General features: G+C 40.2%; 1 long non-coding RNA gene across 1 annotated transcript in view; it reads right to left on the minus strand.

Moving 5' to 3' along the window:
* Nucleotides 1–12,757: 12,757 nt before the first annotated feature.
* The window catches only part of LOC102552429 (uncharacterized), a 56,042-nt gene continuing 48,215 nt past the window's right edge, over nt 12,758–20,584 (minus strand). Inside the window, exon 3 of the long non-coding RNA XR_005500472.2 lies at nt 12,758–14,929. This is a non-coding gene — a long non-coding RNA (uncharacterized LOC102552429). The remainder of the gene's footprint in view (nt 14,930–20,584) is intronic.

Genomic DNA, 20,584 nt, shown 5'->3' on the forward strand with positions numbered 1-20,584 from the left:
ATTCAGATCAGATTAGCCTGTGGCCAAGTGTGTGGGGAACTATCTCCATTGTTGATTGACTTGTGAAAGCCAGCCCATCCCCCAGTGGATGGTGTCGCATGTGAAGCTGGACCCCTAGGTCCAGCACAAGTCAGAGAGTGAACTAGTAAGCAGTATCCCTCCGTAGCTTGACTGTCAGGTCCTGCTTTAAGGTCTTCCTCTGATACCTCCAATAATGAATGGACCCGGGAGTGAAAAGATGAAACAACCACTTCCCTCCTCAAGTTGCATTTGGTCTTTGCATTTGTCCCAGTAACAAAAAGCAAACTAAAATTGCATGGTGAGATCTGTCTTAATATTTTACTATTTCTTTACATTTGAAAAACTCACTGTGGATATGTCTGTCCTAGAAATTACCTGACTTCTCAGAGCCTACATTTCATCTAAAAAAAAAAAAAATCTAGCATGAAGAAGCAATCAACTAATTCTAGCTTCTTGATAATACTTCTGTCAATATATCAATTCTGTGTTATGTTCTTTGAACAGCAACATGGGCATTTTCCAAACATAAAATCATGTATACACACACATATGCACATGCACGTTCACGTAAACACACAAGCTATTTTATCATTTGTTAAAAATGCGGTAGTCAGATGCCCTTCAACAGAGGAATGGATACAGAAAATGTGGTACATCTACACAATGGAATATTACTCAGCTATCAAAAACAACGGCTTTATGAAATTCGTAGGCAAATGGTTGGAACTGGAAAATATCATCCTGAGTGAGCTAACCCAATCACAGAAAGACATACATGGTATGCATTCACTGATAAGTGGCTATTAGCCCAAATGCTTGAATTACCCTAGATGCCTAGAACAAATGAAACTCAAGACAGATGATCAAAATGTGAATGCTTCACTCCTTCTTTAAAAGGGGAAAAAGAATACCCTTGGCAGGGAAGAGAGAGGCAAAGATTAAAACAGAGACTGAAGGAACACCCATTCAGAGCCTGCCCCACATGTGGCCCATACATATACAGCCACCCAATTAGACAAGATGGATGAAGCAAAGAAGTGCAGACCGACAGGAGCCGGATGTAGATCTCTCCTGATAGACACAGCCAGAATACAGCAAATACAGAGGCGAATGCCAGCAGCAAACCACTGAACTGAGAATAGGACCCCCGTTGAAGGAATCAGAGAAAGAACTGGAAGAGCTTGAAGGGGCTCGAGACCCCATATGTACAACAATGCCAAGCAACCAGAGCTTCCAGGGACTAAGCCACTACCCAAAGACTATGCATGGACTGACCCTGGACTCTGACCCCATAGGTAGCAATGAATATCCTAGTAAGAGCACCAGTGGAAGGGGAAGCCCTGGGTCCTGCTAAGACTGAACCCCCAGTGAACTAGACTGTTGCGGGGAGGGCGGCAATGGGGGGAGGGTTGGGAGGGGAACACACATAAGAAAGGGGAGGCGGGAGGGGGATGTTTGCCCGGAAACCAAAGAATTATTATTAAGTATTAAATAAATTTAAAAAAACTGAAAAAAATGCGGTAGTCAGAATATAATGGAAATGCATGTAGTAATTGAGTCACTTTTATGAACACAGTCTGGGTAATCTATGTACTTAATAGAAACCTAAGAGTTTCATTCCCGAGTCCCCTGCCTCCTCTTGCTGAATTTCTCAGCCTGTCTCTTACAATAGTCTTTGCCAGGGTATGCAGGAATCACCAATGACCTATTGCAGACAGTTAAGCCAGAGCAGAGCAAGCCGCTCTCACCATACAGGCAGTGACTTGTTCTCAACTCTTTAAAGTTCACAATTCAGTCTTACTGTCATTTCTATCTGCTTGCTGGTGCTTTTATGAAGGGTAAAGCTGAGCAGAAAGAAAACCAGAGTCATTAACTGCTTGAAAGTTTAATGTGCTACCAAACCAGAATTAGACGTGATAATGAAATTTCCACTGCTGAAAGCAGACTTCGTTTGCTGATGTATGTAGTGAGAAGGTGGTCTCATAACCAATGGAAATTAAAAAAATTAAAAAAACACTAAGACTTTTTTCTTTCTCATTCAAGTTTTTGTCTAAAATGGCCAAACACTGAGTTAGACTCCTTTTTTTAAAATGGAGTAAAATTCCTTGTTTCATAGAAAAACATGCACTGTAAATATATAGATGTCAATCAAATCCCTTCACATCTAGAGACATTCTGGAGCAGCAGATACAGTTTACTGCACAACGCTATGCTTTATTCATCTATGCTAATGCGGCATTCTACATCACCACTGTCCCTTTCCCTAGCCTAATCACAAGCCTAAGCCCAACGTTCTAACTACAGAGGGTCCCAAATGTAGATGGTTCATTTCACACTTTTCCAGCTTCACCAGGAAAGCATCCTTTGAACTTCGACCTTCCACTCAGGCTAGTCTTCGACAGTAGAGCTGCAGTCCTAATTGGCCACGTAATGAGGGGTATGAATAGCTTCTACTCTACAAGGCCCGATGGTTAAGCAAGGTAGAATGTTGAGCAGGATAGTATACATTTTCAACTCACTGTCAACTTAAAGTACATACCAACAACTATTTTGAGATGCAATCTTATTATAAATCAAGGAATATCAACACTTCACCTTCTGTCTCTATCCTTAATATTTATTGTCAGATGTGTCATGTATTACTCCTCAAGTACAACACAATCTGTCTGCCTTTTGTTTGTGAATATACCACTATCTTGCCCTACAGTTCTCAAGCAGAGCTGCTTCAACTTACTCCCTGCCTCTCAGTACTGACTGTGTCTTTCTTCCCACCACTTCCACTCAAGGACCTGTTATAGATCACCATCTGTTGAAATTGCATTCATTTAAAATTGAGTTAACATACCCCTTTCAAGGAAAGTTTCCTTCTTGCCCACCACAAACTGACCTGATGTCTTTCTTCTCGACATCCAACTGTTTAGGATGTATGTAAATCCAATTGATTTTTTTCTTGTTTATCTAGTCTCATGCTGAGGCACAGTAGAGTTCATTCAGTGTGATCATTGACTCTGGGCAATATTGTACTTTCATTTACATCCAGCCTTCTCCTCATCCTGGGTTTCTAAGCTTCTTAGTCATCAAAGGGAGGGGGTGGAAGGTAGATGCTTATTAATCTTCATTACATTTCATTATCTAATAGACTCATTGCACATAATGTAGACTTGATAAGTATTTCCTGAATTGCATGATTAAACTGGGTCAGTCAGGCTCAGCTAGAAGTACCTCAGTATTCTCTCAGATTTATCAGTGATGCAAAAGCCAATTGTCTTTGCTGAATCATAACTGCATTTATATCCCAGTAAGTTTTGGAAGGCACCACCTTTCAAGTTAAATACAAAAACAATAACCTTTCTGCATGTTATATTTTACATTCTCCTGGCTTCTTTCAGGCATGAGGACATATCTGTAAGGTGTTGACCTAAATTTCTGCTGACCTAATTTCCTTGTTGCCAAAGGATTTCGGTGCAGCCTGTCCCCACTGTGGAAAGGTTTTGTTCTACATCACTGTCAAATTTCAATGACAAATAGAATGAACTTTGTCGGTCCTTTTGATATTTCAGAATATCTCAGGATAGTCCCTTTTAATATCTAAGAGGATTTCAGTGATTTGTCCTACTGGCTGCAATGTGTAAAGGGGCTCCCTGTTTCCAGGCATTTACTCCAGACTGTCAAGCATATCCCCTGGAAGCACTAGACAATTCCTACAAACAGTTTTACTGTAGAGTAGTTGAAGAGGAGGTTGCTAATGAAACAGAAAAGAATACAAGTGGCAAAATGGAATCACTGGTGAAGTAAGGGATAGAAGTGCTTTCAGCACTAAGGATTCTGCTTTGGGTCTGGTCCTGTATATTTTGAAATACACAGAAAATAACCTCTCTTATAATTAAAATTAGTTTTCTACCAGGGGCACCTATACCAAAAATCTACTTTCCAATATACTCTTTTTTTTTTATTAACTTGAGTATTTCTTATATACATTTCGAGTGTTATTCCCTTTCCCGGTTTCCGGGCAAACATCCCCCTCCCCCCTCCCCTTCCTTATGGGTGTTCCCCTCCCAACCCTCCCCCCCATTGCCGCCCTCCCCCCAACAGTCTAGTTCACTGGGAGTTCAGTCTTAGCAGGACCCAGGGCTTCCCCTTCCACTGGTGCTCTTACTAGGATATTCATTGCTACCTATGAGGTCAGAGTCCAGGGTCAGTCCATGTATAGTCTTTAGGTAGTGGCTTAGTCCCTGGAAGCTCTGGTTGCTTGGCATTGTTGTACTTTTGGGGTCTCAAGGCCCTTCAAGCTCTTCCAGTTCTTTCTCTGATTCCTTCAACGGGGGTCCTATTCTCAGTTCAGTGGTTTGCTGCTGGCATTCGCCTCTGTATTTGCTGTATTCTGGCTGTGTCTCTCAGGAGCGATCTACATCCGGCTCCTGTCGGTCTGCACTCCAATATACTCTTAACAGTCTAACTGTATTCATTTGTGCTTGAGAAGGGACATGATAAAGGAAAAATGGGACTGAGTTCAAATAATTCAGTAAATGTAAAAGCTATGCATCCATACTCAGAAATTTAACAACAATTCCTACCTTGAGTATTTTTAAAAAAATGAAGATTAAGTCTATTGTGTTTTGACAGATGTCTACACAGACTTGTTTCTACTAATGTTAGAATCATGTATTTACATGCCTCTTGATATGAGATATTAGTTTTGAGATTCAGAATTTTAATAATTTTCAGTGATATGGTAAAAGTGGCTTCAGCTGTTTAAAATTACTAGAATCCTCTTGTGTTTGATCACAAACCATAGCTCAACAATGTTATTCCAGTGTTTTCAATGGAAGCAATTCTCTTGGAAGACCTGAAGTTACCACACCCTGTCAGTCAGCGATGTGTTCAGCAAAGCATGGGAGATGTTGACCAAAACAGCTGTCCCAGAAATTTAAACTGAACTTAAGTTGTAACATGAAACGACACTAAAGGACAGAAGAAAGCTAGCAAGGAAAAGTCAAAGCTATTACAAGGGAGAAAAGACATAGGAAAATCAATTGCAGGTCAAAGGAGAAGTGATATTTTTAATAAGAATAAGATTAGACAAAACCAATAGAGAGAAAAACTTTTGAACAAAATCAAAAACTGTTGGATATGTTTCTGAAAAGCATCCTGGACATTTGAAAGGTAGGTAATACACATGGTTAACTGAATTATGTAAAAAGAAAGAGAGAGAAATAAACGTCCTTCATCACCAAGAAGTTGTTGGGGACAGACTCTGATCCATGTAATGACTCCAACTGGCAAACCCATTAGCATTTGCATTCCTGCACCATGACTAGGTTAAATAATGGCCGGAGGAACTGATCATTTAGAATTGAGTACCTTACAGTGGCCTGATATGTCAGTTAAAGCAAAAGCAGAGTGAGAAGTGGATTGTAAGATGAGAAACAGAAACGAAGGACCAAGAAAGGGGAGAAGGAAGAGAAACAGGCAGGAGAGAAGAAAGCATGAGAGACGATGGGCCATGTGACTAGTTCTTCAGCAGAGGCATTAGCATGGCTGCCTCTAACAGAATAGACATGCCTTGATGGAACTTGCCAGAATCTCTAGAGATATTTATGACGATATCTCTCAAAATATCCAAATGAAGTCCAAGAACCCAGTATTAAATCAAAGGTCATTAACACTCCAAATGATTTGTTTTACAGAAGAAAGGGCAGATTTCTATGGGTTACAACTACAGCAAAATTATTCTTCCATAAAGCAAGAGTTGCCTCAGTAGGAAAGAGTCTTAGTACTCAATGGCCCAAGATGGTTTACATGCATACTAGAGATTCCGTGTGGATCTCTCGAGTCTCTCGGATATCCCCTAATTAAGGCGTTCACAAGACCTCTGTCTTGACTAATACAGGAGACAGTAAAGCTGTCAAGATACAAGTCAACTGATAACAGACAACACGTGTTCTCACGTTCTGTGAAGAAGTTTAGTCACTTCTACCTATGAGATATGGCTTTCCATTATTTTCAGAAATCATTTGAGGAACAAACAGCCTTTGGCTGTCAGGGTTTATTGACTCTACATCCTACCCCAGCACCATGCTCTCATTCTGCTACAACACACACATGCTGCTCCAATGTTTCCTGGGCAAACACAGGGCAAGGAGAGCAACTTCTAACATCCATTTTGACTTTGTCAGGAACAAAGATGGCAACTGAAGCAAAAGCCAGGTCAAATCCAGCTTTTCATAAAGTTGGCTGAGCCCGTTTCTGTTCAGGCAAACTCCTTGTTGAACCTCTGCTTTCAGAAGCCGCAATAGATTGAACAATCAGAGTGTTTGAAAACCCAATCGGTCCCACAAGGGTTTGTGAAGTGTTGGACGTCTGGCATATGGGTGTTCTGAATAAAAGGATTTTGCCAGGAGTTTAAGATCAGGGATCCACAATTAATTCTGACTGCTTGGATCAATAAAGATTGTTTTCCTTTGAAACAGAGCACCCGTAAAGTTATGTAATTTGAGATATAGGAAAATCATTGCCGAACAAGCAAAGAGTGCTTTGTGCCCACAGAATCCATTTGGCAACAGTCTCAGCATGCAAAGGAAGACCATTATTTTGATGGGACAGATGCACTTGAAAGCCATGAGAGATTATATCAGTGAAAACCTCTATTTGAATAAAATACATTTTCAGTGCACACTCGCTCAGGTGTAGGTCTAATAACAGCAGAAATGCAGTTCAGTATGAGCTCTTTCCTAAAGGAAAGTCACATGTGAGAATTCGGGTTATTTTGTCTAACGCAGCTGCTCCTCGTTCTGCAGAAGCAGGAATGCGGCTGATGACAAGGTAGAGTGGTACATGACACCTCTGCTGGCAGCCAGCCAAGAATACAGAATGTTTTAGCCAGTCTGCGGAGTGCGATCCATTTCTTAATTGCTGATAACATATAATTAGGACAATCTTGGCCTCACTTAATGAACGCAGTACGTTAAACTGCAGTGCGTATACTTGGATAGACTTTGTTAGTCTTGGAGCGCAGAACGGCAGAGTAACATTTTATAAACAGTACAAAATGGAATCTTCCCTTTACAAACTATCGGCCTGGAATTATGGCTAACATCCTAACCCACACTATAAATTCTGTGCACTGTATAAATGTCAACTGATACTCATGGACAATGTGCCCAAAATAAATTTTCTCTTTGAAGATTTTAAAGGTAAGATTTATGGGAAGAAATCTGGCACATGTTCTAAAATGACAGACTACATGCTCCGCTAATCAGTTATCAACCCGACTTTTCTGAGGGGGTTCCTTTCTCAAACGGTCCAAGCTCAGTCCAGTGGACTAAACAGCTTTGAAAATGCAGTTGCTTCCTTAAAAATAATATATTGATTATTGTCATTTTACTTGCACTTATTTCTCATACCCATTTACTTAAAATTACCTTTTTAAAAAATTATTATGAAGGATACTAACGTATTTGTGTAGGCCATAAGTAAACTCAATTGCATTTTTCATGTTTCTTGTCAAAGATTAATTTTTTTAGAAGGGGAAAAAATCTACCAATCTATGAGAAAACAAAGAAATTTAAATTTTTGTTAAATGCATTCTAGCTTTTGTCTAAAAAAAAAATAAAACAAAATATCGCTTAAAGGGAAGTAATATTTGCCCATAGCATGCACACTTTCCCTGATCTTTTTGTCCTTTTTTCGTCTTTAAATTTGTTCTAATGTTATCAGAATCAATTTTTAGTTTCAGTCATCCCAAAGGAGCTGTCTTGAGTGAAGCTCTTATCGGCAAATTGTAATGAAGAATCAGCCCACATAGCTGTTTCTATGGTGCTCACGTATCTGAAGAAAATTTTAGTGAAAATAAAATTCCAAAGCACTAAATTTAGAGGTATTTCATTTCCTAGTAAGAGGCATAAAAATAGTATTACTAGATACAATTTGAATTGTGAGGGGGAGATATTTATTCCTACATAATGTTCACAGTATACATTCTACAACGCCGATCTCTTTCCACAGTCCTAGAGACATTTAAAAATCATGCTACCTAAGTTGCAGTGAGGCCTCTGAAGGACAGCATCTAAGAACGGAGAGCTTCGTTTTCAGGTTGCTTTGTTTTCACAGAGAAACATTAAAGATGAAGATAATGGTCAGTCAGGTTATACGATTATGGACTAATATGTTTACATTATCAACTGTTAAATATATATGTATATACTCCAAGTGTATAACATAATAGCTATACTAATAAGTATAAGGAAAAAGGCAGCAGTGCTATGGATTTGGGATAAGATACAGAGTTGTTTATTCTTTCACAAGGGCAAGGACAGAGGACCTCGTTGGCAGCCTGGTATGGTGACTAGAAAGTTCAGGTATAAACTCTATTTTTTCATTAAAAAAGAGTAATATGTTTCCGTGAAAAATCAACCAAATTCCACTTTCCAAAAGTAGAAATAATAAAAGTCTCTAGAAATTATGACAAAATATATTTCCTAAATTAAAATTACTCCTACACATTTAATATAAGTTAAATTTGCTTCTGCCCACTATTCAAAACCATGCCAAATGCCTCAAGTCAGACTACCTCCCAGAAGTACCACCTAAGCGTCTTCTGGAAGAACACCTTAAAATCATATTTACATTTTTATTTTGTTTAATGCTCTCTGTGATCAAGCCAGAAAGGAAACAGAAAAGGTCTACAATAGCTTTTCTCATTTCATTTCATCTGAACTTGTAGGTTCTTAAGCAGAAGAGAATTTTTTTTAACTTTCACAGAAGACAGCTGTATCTGTTAGCAATCTCTAACTTCTATGAGTGAACGATATAATATACACACTAATGACTGGGGGTAAGAAGGGGTTCCAGTTTTGTAGGCATTACCTACAAGTTTATATCCCACACTTATGTGTGGAAAATTCAAGAAAACAATATAACAAAGCTAAGGAGCTCCCTGTGCTTTGTGCACACAGGAGAGAAAGGGGGAGTGTTGTTTTATCTGTTCTATAAACTGTCAAGTAAGGCTCCAGTCTCTAATTCTAAAGGCACTCTTTGCATTAATGTGAGCACATATGCCCATGATTTCAGAGCCTAGTTTAGAAAATGTGGTCATTATATGGGCTTCTTTCTGTCATAAATTTTGGATTTAGGAGAAGTTTTGGCTCAAAATTTAAAGAGAGTGGCAAGCTTTCGTGAGACTTAGTGGTGGTACTAGCCTTGTAGAATGGGCAATCTCCTCCCTTTACATCGAGGTCTAACCCCAAACTTATAATTATCCATTTTCACCATAAAGGCAATTTCCTCTCACATACTGCAAACATAAAGCATGGTTTAAAAGTTGCACGATTTTCTAGATCATATTTTCAGAGATCTAGATATGTCATAGTTTAATTTTAAAGGCCAGCATTTGAAGGTCTACAATTTTTTTAAGATTTATTTATTTTCATTTATATGAGTACACTGTAGCTGTCTTCAGACACACCAGAAGAGTACATCAGATCCCATTACAAATGGTTGTGAGGCACCACGTGGCTGCTGGGAATTGAACTCAGGACCTACAGAAGATCAGTCAGTGCTCTTAACTGCTGAGCCAACTCTCCTTGAAAAGGCCCGTTAGAGAGTCTGAAGTCTAATTGGAAAAGAAGTATAAAGGAGGTGAATTCATTTTGCTAACAAGGAAACCAGAAAAGCCAGAGCATTTGTAAAATAAAATTTGCTAATGCTTTTTTTTTTCCTTTTACAAAACATCTATGAAATAGTTTCTTTAAAATGCCAGTTTAAACTGCACAGGAACACTGCACTGCAAATGTTACTATTTTGTTATTTCATTATTTAGTGATAAAAAACTGTTTGCCTGATTTTGTCTGTAATTATTTCTCCCTTTTTACAGACTGGATACTAAATATAATTTGCTAGTTTCTATCCACTTTTACTTCACAGCAAACTCAGTTTCCCACCTTTGCTACTTGCTAGACAAAGTGTATTGGGAGTGGTTCTCATATTAACCTCACCGGGAGACAGAGTACAAACTGCACATTCAGCCGCACATTTCCAGACTTTTAACTATACAGGGAGTGTCACTTGCATGCACTAAACCAGTGTATCTCAAAACATTCCCTAAATCGTATTTCATGTTGCTAAGGCCAATAGAGAAATCTCACTGCCCTAGATCAGGAAAAGATAAGCACTTGCTCAAAACTAAGGCTGTGTGGAGAATAAACAGATTTGCTAAATGCTTTTAGAAGCTACTTTCTATTACATGAATTAATCCTGGACAACTTAGCCGTATGTGTTTCATTATAAGAGCAGAGTCCCTTCTACCTGTGAGCTCTCTAGGTCACATAGTTGTTCAAACATCACGGGAGGGCTTAGTACAGCGTCTGAGAAGCCATTCTGCATTGGGCATTTTGAGACTGTGTCTCAGTACCCTACTCTCCTTTTTCCTTTTCTTGTCTTAGTGGTTGGGTGGGGGGAAGCCCAAAAGTAGTACAAACTCAGCTTCTGTATCTGAATTCAGAAGGAAAACGGCTAGGACTACCTACACAGCATGCAATGGCTTTCTTAGACTTTCCTTGGTTTCAGTGTGGCATAGATGAAAACAAGGAGTTCCCATAGCACCCCACTCTTAGTCCCAAGGAGAGCTGAGGAGGCAGCTGTGTTGAGACTTGGCAAACAAAAGGCCTCCATGGCAGAGACCCAGTTTGGACTTCCACTGGGAGCTATGGGGAAATAAAGGAGAGAATGAACTTTTGTAGCCTCATCCAGGCTAATTTCCTGGCAAGCAAACCAAGCCAGAAGAGCAGGTGTCAACCTCATTTCTAGTACCTAGAAACCCAGTAGATAAGGGATATCATCACGAATCCCTGAAGATCAGTAGAACTCAACACCCAGTTCCTCTAGCTCTTCCCCACCACTCTTAAGACTGTAAACTAACCAGACACTAACTTGACGGAGAGCCCAGAAGTGGACAGAAGGCTGAAAAATCTGGGAGACTAAGCATGTTTTCCTAAACAGACAGCATTACCTAAAAGGATGGCTTTAATTATTGAATTGGATTGAATTTTAAAATGCTTGGGACTCTAAATTTATAAAAGAACCAGAATAGTTATAGACAAAATAATGGAACTGTTTTCCAGGGACATCCAAGTTGCTGTGTTCATGAAGTCAATGTTCCACAACCAGCATAGCGAAAAAAGTTTCTCCAGTGAGAATACCCCCATCCCTCAAACAAATTTTACTCCCCTGTGAGATCACTGCGTGGCATCAGGCTACAACAGGATGAGCTTTTGCCACTCAGATTTTCTATATATGATGACTGTTAATAGGCCAAATGTCCAACTTGGTTTTCTATTTTGCCTTTTCATTCAAAGGTAAAAGGTAGAAGTATACTTTTATGCTATAATTAGCACAGAAAATAGTGGGCTCCATGATGACATTTTATACATTTTTATATCACTGTACTTTGCCCATGTGTCTGTCTCTCCCATTTCCTTCTATTCTTCCTAAATTTGTTTTTGGTTGGTTGATTGATTGGTTTGGTTTAGTTTAGTTTGATTTGGTTTGGTTTGGCTGAAGATAATGAAATTATTATCTCCTATAGTTATTTGAGGAAACATAAGATTGTTTAAAGTTTTGGGCATTTTATAAACTGATTAATGCCCAACTTTATTCTTTGGATCCTCCAAAGGCCGCCAGCTGCCAGCTGATAGCATTTGGGGGAGGCGAAATTTTCAGGAGGTGGGGTCAAATTGGAGGAAATAAGTAATCGGTACTGTCCTCTCAAAGTGTATGTTGGTGCTTCTCCTGCTGCCGTAGGTTCCATAGCTTTGCTGAAGTACAAGGAACCCACCATGATGTTATGCCTCACCCTGTCCTCAAGTGAAAACAACAGACCATTACCTGAAATGTTTGGAAGAATGAATAAAAACTAAGCCTCTTGTTCCAGGAGAGTGCTCACCAGCTGAGAATACTTACATAGCAAGCATAAGGACCAGAGTTCAAGTCCCAATATGCATAAAATAAGCAGAGTGCACTGTGCATGCCTTTAACTCCAACCTCAAGAAGAGATGTGCAGCCATGCAAGCAAAGCAAGGAAACAAAAATAATCCTGTGAGCCCCAGGTCAGAGAGAGACTATTAGTTTTAAGGAATAAGCAGAAAAGGAGAGAAGATATCCAAGATCCTCTTTCAGACTACATATACCACACTCACACGTGTCCACATTATAAATATCATATCCCACCACATAAGCAACACACACACACACACATACATAAACATACACACATACATACACCACACATGCATTCACACACCAGACACACACACATATACACATACACACATATATACACACTACACACACATGCACACATACACTTATACACACACAAACACATACACATACACACACCACACATGCATATACACACATACACACCAGACACATGCACACACACACCCGTTTCTCTTTTAAGCTGCTTTTCAATATATTTGCTTTTCTGCCTCCCTATCTTCCTCTTTTGAGTAACTTCTATAAGAAATATGAAACAATTTAAAGTACTTCACTCTCTATCGTGATGGATTTAAAATAAACTAGAATAAAGATGAATAAAACAGAGAAAAAGATAAATGTTAGAAGAACCTGGAATAAATCTATCTTCAGCTAAATTTTTAACTTTAAGCTTCATGTTCTACAAATGGAAAAGAGGAACTGGCTTTGGTAGCCATTGAGTCAAAAATTTCAAACCATGGACTTTAATTTTTTTATTTAGCTTTTATTAATAAACATAAACAACTTTGTAATCCAGCTACACTTGGAAAGAAAGAGACAGAATATGGAATCCAAAGAATTCAGTGATGGCAGAGGTTACAGAGTATTGCTAGCAGATGGGGGCTTCTCCTGAGCTACAGAAGGAATAATCTAGTCGGTAAGAGACCCGTAAGTCAAAGGAATTAATTAGCCCACAGTTGGAAATGGTGATCTTCCTGCTGGCCTTGCCATGCCTGAACCCAAAATGGTCCATAGAATCCATGGTGCTGCTGCCTTCCTTCACTTTCCCAAAGACTGTATTCAGCCACTCAGTCTTAACAGTGCAGGTAAAAACTGGGACCCGCATGTGTCTGTCTGGTCCAGCATTTGCCATGGGCAAGAAGCCATGCATCTTCATGGTGTTCTCGGCCTCACATTTTCCCCATAGATGGACCTGCCACCAATGTCATTACAGTGTGTGAAGTCACTACCTTAGCACATGAATCGTGGGATAATTCTGTGAGAGGAGAAAGCCTTACATCCACATCTTTTCTCTCGAGCGCCATTGACTTCATATTAGCGATTTTTCTTTCAATTTCCTGAAATCAGTCAGAAAAAATGTTCTCTCCAGATGGGAACGGTGACAATACAGTGGATAAGTTAAAATGGGGTGGGGGTGGTTTTGTGGAATTCCAGCACACAACAGAGAACTATAAGCAACTGGTGAGTGATGGGAGAGAGTTAGCCTCTCCCAAAGATGAGTTCTCTAATTGATTGTCCAGTGAAGAATGCTGAGCCTTGATCCATATAAACAAAACCAACAACAACAAAAAGCCAGATTAAGCAGGTTAGACATACATTTGTATGATATATTAAAAAAGTATGATATATAAAAGTAAAAGAAGTATTGATTTGAGAGTGAGGGACCATGAGAAGGGCTGGAGGAAAGAAAGAAGAAAAGTGATGTGATTCAATTTCAACTAAAATTTAGTTTTACTAATAACAATAGTTTTTTAACCCATTTAGGAAATGGGAATAAACTGTTCACCATTGTTTTGTAATTTTGGTGGAAGCTCTGGGAAGTAGAGAGCAAGAAAGGGAGTTTCCGCTACTCCATCACATTGCCCCCTGTCCACTAAACAACGTGTCACTCTCGAGGCATTTTCACACCCGTTAAACCAGTTTGAATTATATTTTTGCAACTGGCAACCAAAATTGTATGAATGAATATATGGGCGAATACAGAATAAGAAGGAAAGCAGTTTTTACTCCCTTATGTACTCCAAGTGTATGTACAAAACCATTTAAATGTTGTTATTATTTAAATTGTTTAAGGTTAAAGTACATGCGTACTTTTAGATCTCAGAAATACCAAATATTACCTTCAAATAGTGGATACTGTGGTCTCACCAGTGCACAACAGCAGATGTCTTTGGAAGGAGGAAACACAATCCTATTCTGGTCCTATATAGCTCAGTATGTCGGTGGATAACCCATCTGGTTTACAGGTGTCAGCACCAGAAAACTTTGGGAAGAAATTAGTCCAGAAGGGAATCTATAAGTGGAACAGCCTCTGAACAGGTCTCTTTTGCTCAAGAGGAAAGGGGAATTTTCTACCCACACACTGAGCTTTCTGTTTCTGTTCTGTAGTACTCCATCTTAACCCCCTCCACCCTCACCCCTGAAAGGCAATGAGGAGAATAGACCTCACCAAAGCACAAGTTAGAATGACCCACAGTGCAGTGCTGGAAGACAGCCAGCTCTCCAGCATTGATGTGGTCTCCCTTAACTCCTCTGGGGTGGACGCATGTCGAGGCTTAGTGACAGCAAGCTATTGCAGCAGCTGGCATACAGGGAACTGAAGCAGAGTTGCTGCAAGAAGGGTGGGCAGAAGAAACACTCCAGAAAATGCTGAAGTAAAGTTTCAAGCAATCCACACTGTTTGGAATGTGGGAAACCACAGGCTAAACATGCCAAGCTGGCATGCAACAGGCAACAGTAAGGCGGGACATTTTTAATGTGACCCAACAGAGAAACCAGATCAAAGATCTGGAGCCGTCAGTATGAAACTTTATTCTCCAATATTGATTCATTCTGTGGACAGTTGTTCGCTGCATGCCTACTATGTGCCATATTCTATGACACTGGAACCTGAAGAGGAGGGCATGAGTCTGTCCTGTAATGAAAGAAAATGCTATCAGACACAGATGTCCAAATATAGATATTTTTACCTTTTCTCTCCTGTAACAGTGTGTTTATTTGGAATCCCTCTTCACATCGTGGCAGAAATAGGGCCTCCTTTGATGCTGCTTTCCAATAGGTTGCCTCTCATTTCCAGGGACTTAAAGTACCAGGGACTTGGAAAAGGGGAGAGGAGAAGAGAAGAGAAAGAAGAGAAGAGAAGAGAAGAGGAGAGGAGAGGGGAGGGGAGGGGAGGGGAGGAAAGGAGAGGAGGAGACAGGAGGGGAGGAGACAGGAGGGGAGAGGAGAGGAGGGGAGGAGAGGGGAGGGGAGGGGAGAGGAGAGGAGAGGAGAGGAGAGGAGAGGAGAGGAGAGGAGAGGAGAGGAGAGGAGAGGAGAGGAGAGGAGAGGAGGAGAGGAGAGGAGGAGACAGGAGGGGAGAGGAGAGGAGGGGGAGGGGAAGGGAGAGGACAGGAGAGGAGGGGAGGGGAGGGGAGGGGAAAGGGGAGAGGGGTGGGAGAGGGGATGGAAGAGGAGAAATCTCGACTTATCAACAACCTACCAGCACTCTGACTTATTTTGTGCTCGTCTCCATGTGCCCTCCTTGGTGGTTAAGTTTGTCCAGTACTCACATAGGTGTGGTTTCAGCATCCTCAGACATTTCTCTGCTGCCTTGTTGTTTCATGCATTATCTTGGATCCTGGGCCGGCAGCTACAAGCATCTACACTCTCTTCTTTCCCAGCACGCTACCACTTTATGAACCAATGACAATTTTACTAGCCCTGGACTGAGACAGGTGTAAAATTAACTATTGTTCCCCAGATGTGATTGTCATCTTGGAGGCTTACTGATGAATAAGCTCACCCTTTCTCTTTCTGAACTCTTTCTGGCTGGATCAACTCAGCTGTTATAGATAAAACTTCTCTCTAAGCTGGCCGATTCAAACTGGCTTCTCTCACCTTCTCACTGAATTGCTGTTTAGCCTCAAACTAGTTCTTATAATCTGTTCTCATCTTCTGGCTCCTTTTCATTCTCTGGTTTATTCTATCTTCACCTGTATCTGCCTTGTTCTGTCTGCATTCTATCTCTGTAAAATTCATCCAGGTAGAAACTGTGGCCACTACCTCCCCTCCCCTTCCCCCTCCCCCTCCCACCCTCCGTCCCCCTCTGTCTCTGTCTCTCTCTGTCTGACTCTCTCTGTCTGTCTCTCTGTCTCTCTCTCTGTCTCTCTCTCTGTCTCTCTCTCTGTCTCTCTCTCTGTCTCTCTCTCTCTCTCTCTCTCTCTCTCTCTCTCTCTCTCTCTCTCTCTGCCCTGTTTTCTTCAGTAGCCACTCTTTCTTGTGCTGTTCTTGTGTGAGTTGCTTGTATCCTCTCACTGGCTCATTTTGTCAAATCTTTCTTGATCCATCTTTTTTTCTGCCCCTCAATTAGAAGTTACTTTCAAAGATGGCTGCCTCTACCTGTTTGGAATTAAAGGCTTATCCTATGGGCATGTCTGTATTCAAACCAGAGGGATTAAAGGTATGTAGTCTGCCTGAATTCCAGCAGGATCACAGAGACCTAGGTCTTTGAATGTGAAGCTATGTCGCTGGATTGACATTTCTCTACAACAGGGAAAAGTTACATCTTATATGGATAAGTGACTTATTTTTTTATTGAAAATAGATTCTTATCTCGTACATCCTGATACACTCCTCCCAACTCCTTCCAAAAATATCCCCTCTCCGCCAGATCCAATCTCCCTCCATTTCCTCTTCAGAGAAGAGCAGGCCTCTACAAGACAACAACCAAACAGTACAAACAAAGATACAACAAGATAAGGCAAAAGCCGTCGTATCATGGCTGGACAAAGCAACTCAGCAGGAGAAAAGGAGTCCCAAGCACAAACCAAGATTCAGAGACACACACACACACACACCCTGTTGGACTGTTAGGCATCCCACCAAAACACTAAACAACTGTAGCATATACACAAAGAACCTATTGAAATATTGTATCATTCCTCTTGTGCTAAAAGTTAGAAATACCTTGAGGTTAAGAAAAACAAAACCTGGGTTGGGGATTTAGCTCAGTGGTAGAGCACTTGCCTAGCAAGCGCAAGGCCCTGGGTTCGGTCCCCAGCTCCGAAAAAAAAAAGAAAAAAAAAAAAGAAAAAGAAAAAGAAAACCTGGAGTAAGGCCCCAAAACAGAACTCAGGTACAAAATTGTGAATCTTCTCCTGTGTTCCTTTAGCGAGTATCTATTTGACAATAAACTTCCATTGCAATTGAGGAATCATTTTATGTTAGAAGGGTTGCCAACACCACTTTTTCCAGCCCTGAATTAAAGTTTTAATCAGTTTCAAAACTGATTTTTCAGATCTTTTGTCAGAGCATGTGGGGATGTGATAGGCAGAGACTGTTCACCGTTCATGAGGATTAAATTCCCTAGCAGCGGCTTGTCTTGCAGATTCTACCAACACACATAAAACCCTCCTTTGCACCTTTAATCATCCTGCTGTCAGGATATATGCACTTCAAGGAAAAGTCCCACAGATCCACATCACTCTTTCCAACTCGCATCCAGAATTCAGAAGTTGGACATGCTCAGCGGATCTGACAGGGAGTACTACTGAGGCCTCGACTCTAAATAAATAGTTTAAAATAAAAAGTTGTATAAACATCAGGCCATGCCAATGATGCGGTTTGAGAGGGAGTGCTATAAACACAAAGTAAATTAAATGGGATCTGCTTTGTGGGGTAGAGGGCTACTTAGGCTGGCTATTATAGAGAAGATTCTGTTGTGTGGTGCGACAGCACGTACCCATGTGGCTAACCTACAACTGGTAGAAGAAACAAACCCACCCATACCTAGGACTGGTGCCACAGCCAGACCACAATTCCTGTGGGGATGAACTTAATTTGCTGAAAATGAAGGGCAGGCTCTGTTGCAGCTCATTAGCTGGTTACAGACATAGTGCAAGAGAAGAAAGAAAGTGGAATTTGGTCTATGTTCCAACTTCTACATGTGCTGTGAATAAAACAGACTATTGTTTTTTTGATAAAGAAGTATTGTTTTGAATGTGCAGATTGGCTAAGTAAAGCCAGCAGAATTTTTTGGCCAAATATAGTCTCTTGCTCACTCCTAAAAATCCTAGCTTTCAAATTAGGAGCTGAAGTCATTGAAAAAAAAAAGTTTACATTCCTTTGCCCTGCTGCAGCAAAGCCAAACAAATGTTTGGCTTAAAGTTCACTACATCTCTTTCATGAACCTTCTCTTTAACATGGAAGTCTGAAAAATACCATTTCTTTTTATCAAGTCGTTTAATGCCCAGCGTGCTCGTATGTGTGCGTGCATGTGGTGTGTGTGTGTGTGTGTGTGTCTGTGTGTGTGAGGGCACATGAGTGTTTACACACTAATCAACAATATTATGGGGACACTGTCATGGCATAAAGCGCGTGGGTCATACTCAAACTTAAAGAAACCCATGCCTTTATAGCTTCTGGCATAATTCAGTCACAGTCGCAGTCACAGATTTTTTTAAGCATCATTAACCACTGAATGGACAAGGAATGTGTTATTTTCAAGAAGTTTCTTTGGTGCCAGTTCAGGCAATAAAAACCTTAAGATGGGGTCAAGCTGGGAGGGTGACTTACTATGCAGTTGCCTTCTCAATAGACTTTTTTTTTCAAAAATATAAAAATGGCATGCCTTTTGACAAGGAATTCAAACACAGACTGAATGACATGAAGTGACAGCATCAGCTTGCTTTAAGAAACCCTCTTGATGACTGGTTTCTGCCCAGTCCATAGATTAGTGACTTGTCTGATTTGGAGCTACAAAGATGATAAACTTGAGAGATTGAGTATGCAATGGTCAGTGGTTTTTATGATTCCTGGCATATTCTCCACATGATACCCTTTGCAGGTTATCCAAATTTTTCTATAATGCAACTTATTTGGATGTAGTGACGCTGCTCACATTAATCAAAATCTCCGTGAGGAAGCAGACATAAAGTAGTTTCAATTGAACCTTTTAACAACACTTTGACTACTGCAATTTATGCCCAGATCTGAAGAAAAGGAAATGAAGGGGGCCTCGTGTGATTCCTTCTATCTCTTGGTTGTCCACTGCTCTGGGAATGGGGAGGGCTATCTTGTTTGCTGAAGTACTTAGCAGTTTCCAAAATGCAAAGGTTTGAAAGAAGAGTGAAAATGTCCCACTGTTGAATTGTAGCTCACCTTGGATCAATTCTAGTTTCTTCCTCACCTCATGCAAACGACATCAGAACTATAGATGGCATTTGTCATACAGAGAGAATAAAATGAACCAAATACCTTAAAATATTATTTACATAGTAACTTCTATCAAGGAAACATGAAAATCCTGACTTAAACTATACCTACAGAGTCGCTGAACGCTCCCTTCAGAAACTACGCTTTTCTGTTGCATTATTTTAATAAAATTTTACCCATATTACATCATCAGTATCATAGTGACCACAGCATCAATGTGTGTTTATTTTTCTGTGTTTATTATCTATTTTTCTAGATGTCCAATTTGTACATCCTTCTGCTCTTGTTCTTTACAAATTACCAGCAATGCTTTTGATTTCTTTGTTTAAAACCTCTTAGGATTCAGTCTGAAAAGCCATAGACTGTATGGCAGAGAGAAAAGAAGAAGGCCATAGTTTTTTCTGAATGGCTAAACACAGCCTTAAACTGAAATACAGAACCACCGCTTTAGTGATCCATTCCTGGGTCTGAAGTTTCTATTATAAAAAGCTTTCATTTAAGCATTTCTTCTAGTTTATAGAATGTGTATATTCCCACCTCTACAAAGATAGGGTTTAAAAGGTAAAATCACCTTTTCTACCATGCATTACTGTGGGTGTCCTGTAGCACACACCGGCATCTCACCTGCTTGCCTTCTCTCTATGCAGGGGTCTTGAGTGAGATTTGCTATTGCTGTGTCTGTGTCCAGTGGCACTTCCCGTTCCTTCTCCAATCTGCTCTGAGATACAAATGGAGTTCTACATCTAGCAAGAGTTTATACTAACATGGATCAAAGGATTCAGTCTGGAAAGCAGCCTTTACGTCCCCTACATTTTCTGCCAGAAAATTGCAACTCGGAAACTTCAGTACTCAGGCAAGTAAAGGGTTATTAAAAAAAGAGCATGCCTGGGGTTGGGAATTTAGCTCAGTGGTAGAGTGCTTGTCTAGCAAACGCAAGGCCCTGGGTTTGATCCCCAGCTCCGAAAAAAAGAAAGAAAGAAAAAAGAAAAGAGCATGCCTGACCACCTCTAGTCTATTTCAAAAAGTCAAAAAATACATATTGAAACGGAAGTTCAAATTGACAGGCTAATGAATTTTCCATTGAAAACCATTTCAGTTTTGATATTAGTTTATATCTTAAGCTTTAGAAATTTAACCTTACATTAAACCATATTTTACAAAGCCCAGATAACTTCCACACATGCCTGCTCTCTTCTGAAACAGCAATAACCTGCATACGCTTAGCTCTTTCAGGTAATAAAGAAGATAAGTTTATCCCAGCTAAGTTAGGCTACTCTACTGTAGGGAAGTCAGGGTTGTCATCAACAAATTTTCCAAGCTTGCAATGTTACTCAGAAATGGGAAGGTTGTTCAGACAGTGATTTATGACAACCAG

This window comes from Rattus norvegicus, chromosome 2 (assembly GCF_036323735.1).
Source record: "Rattus norvegicus strain BN/NHsdMcwi chromosome 2, GRCr8, whole genome shotgun sequence".
Lineage (NCBI taxonomy): Eukaryota > Metazoa > Chordata > Mammalia > Rodentia > Muridae > Rattus > Rattus norvegicus.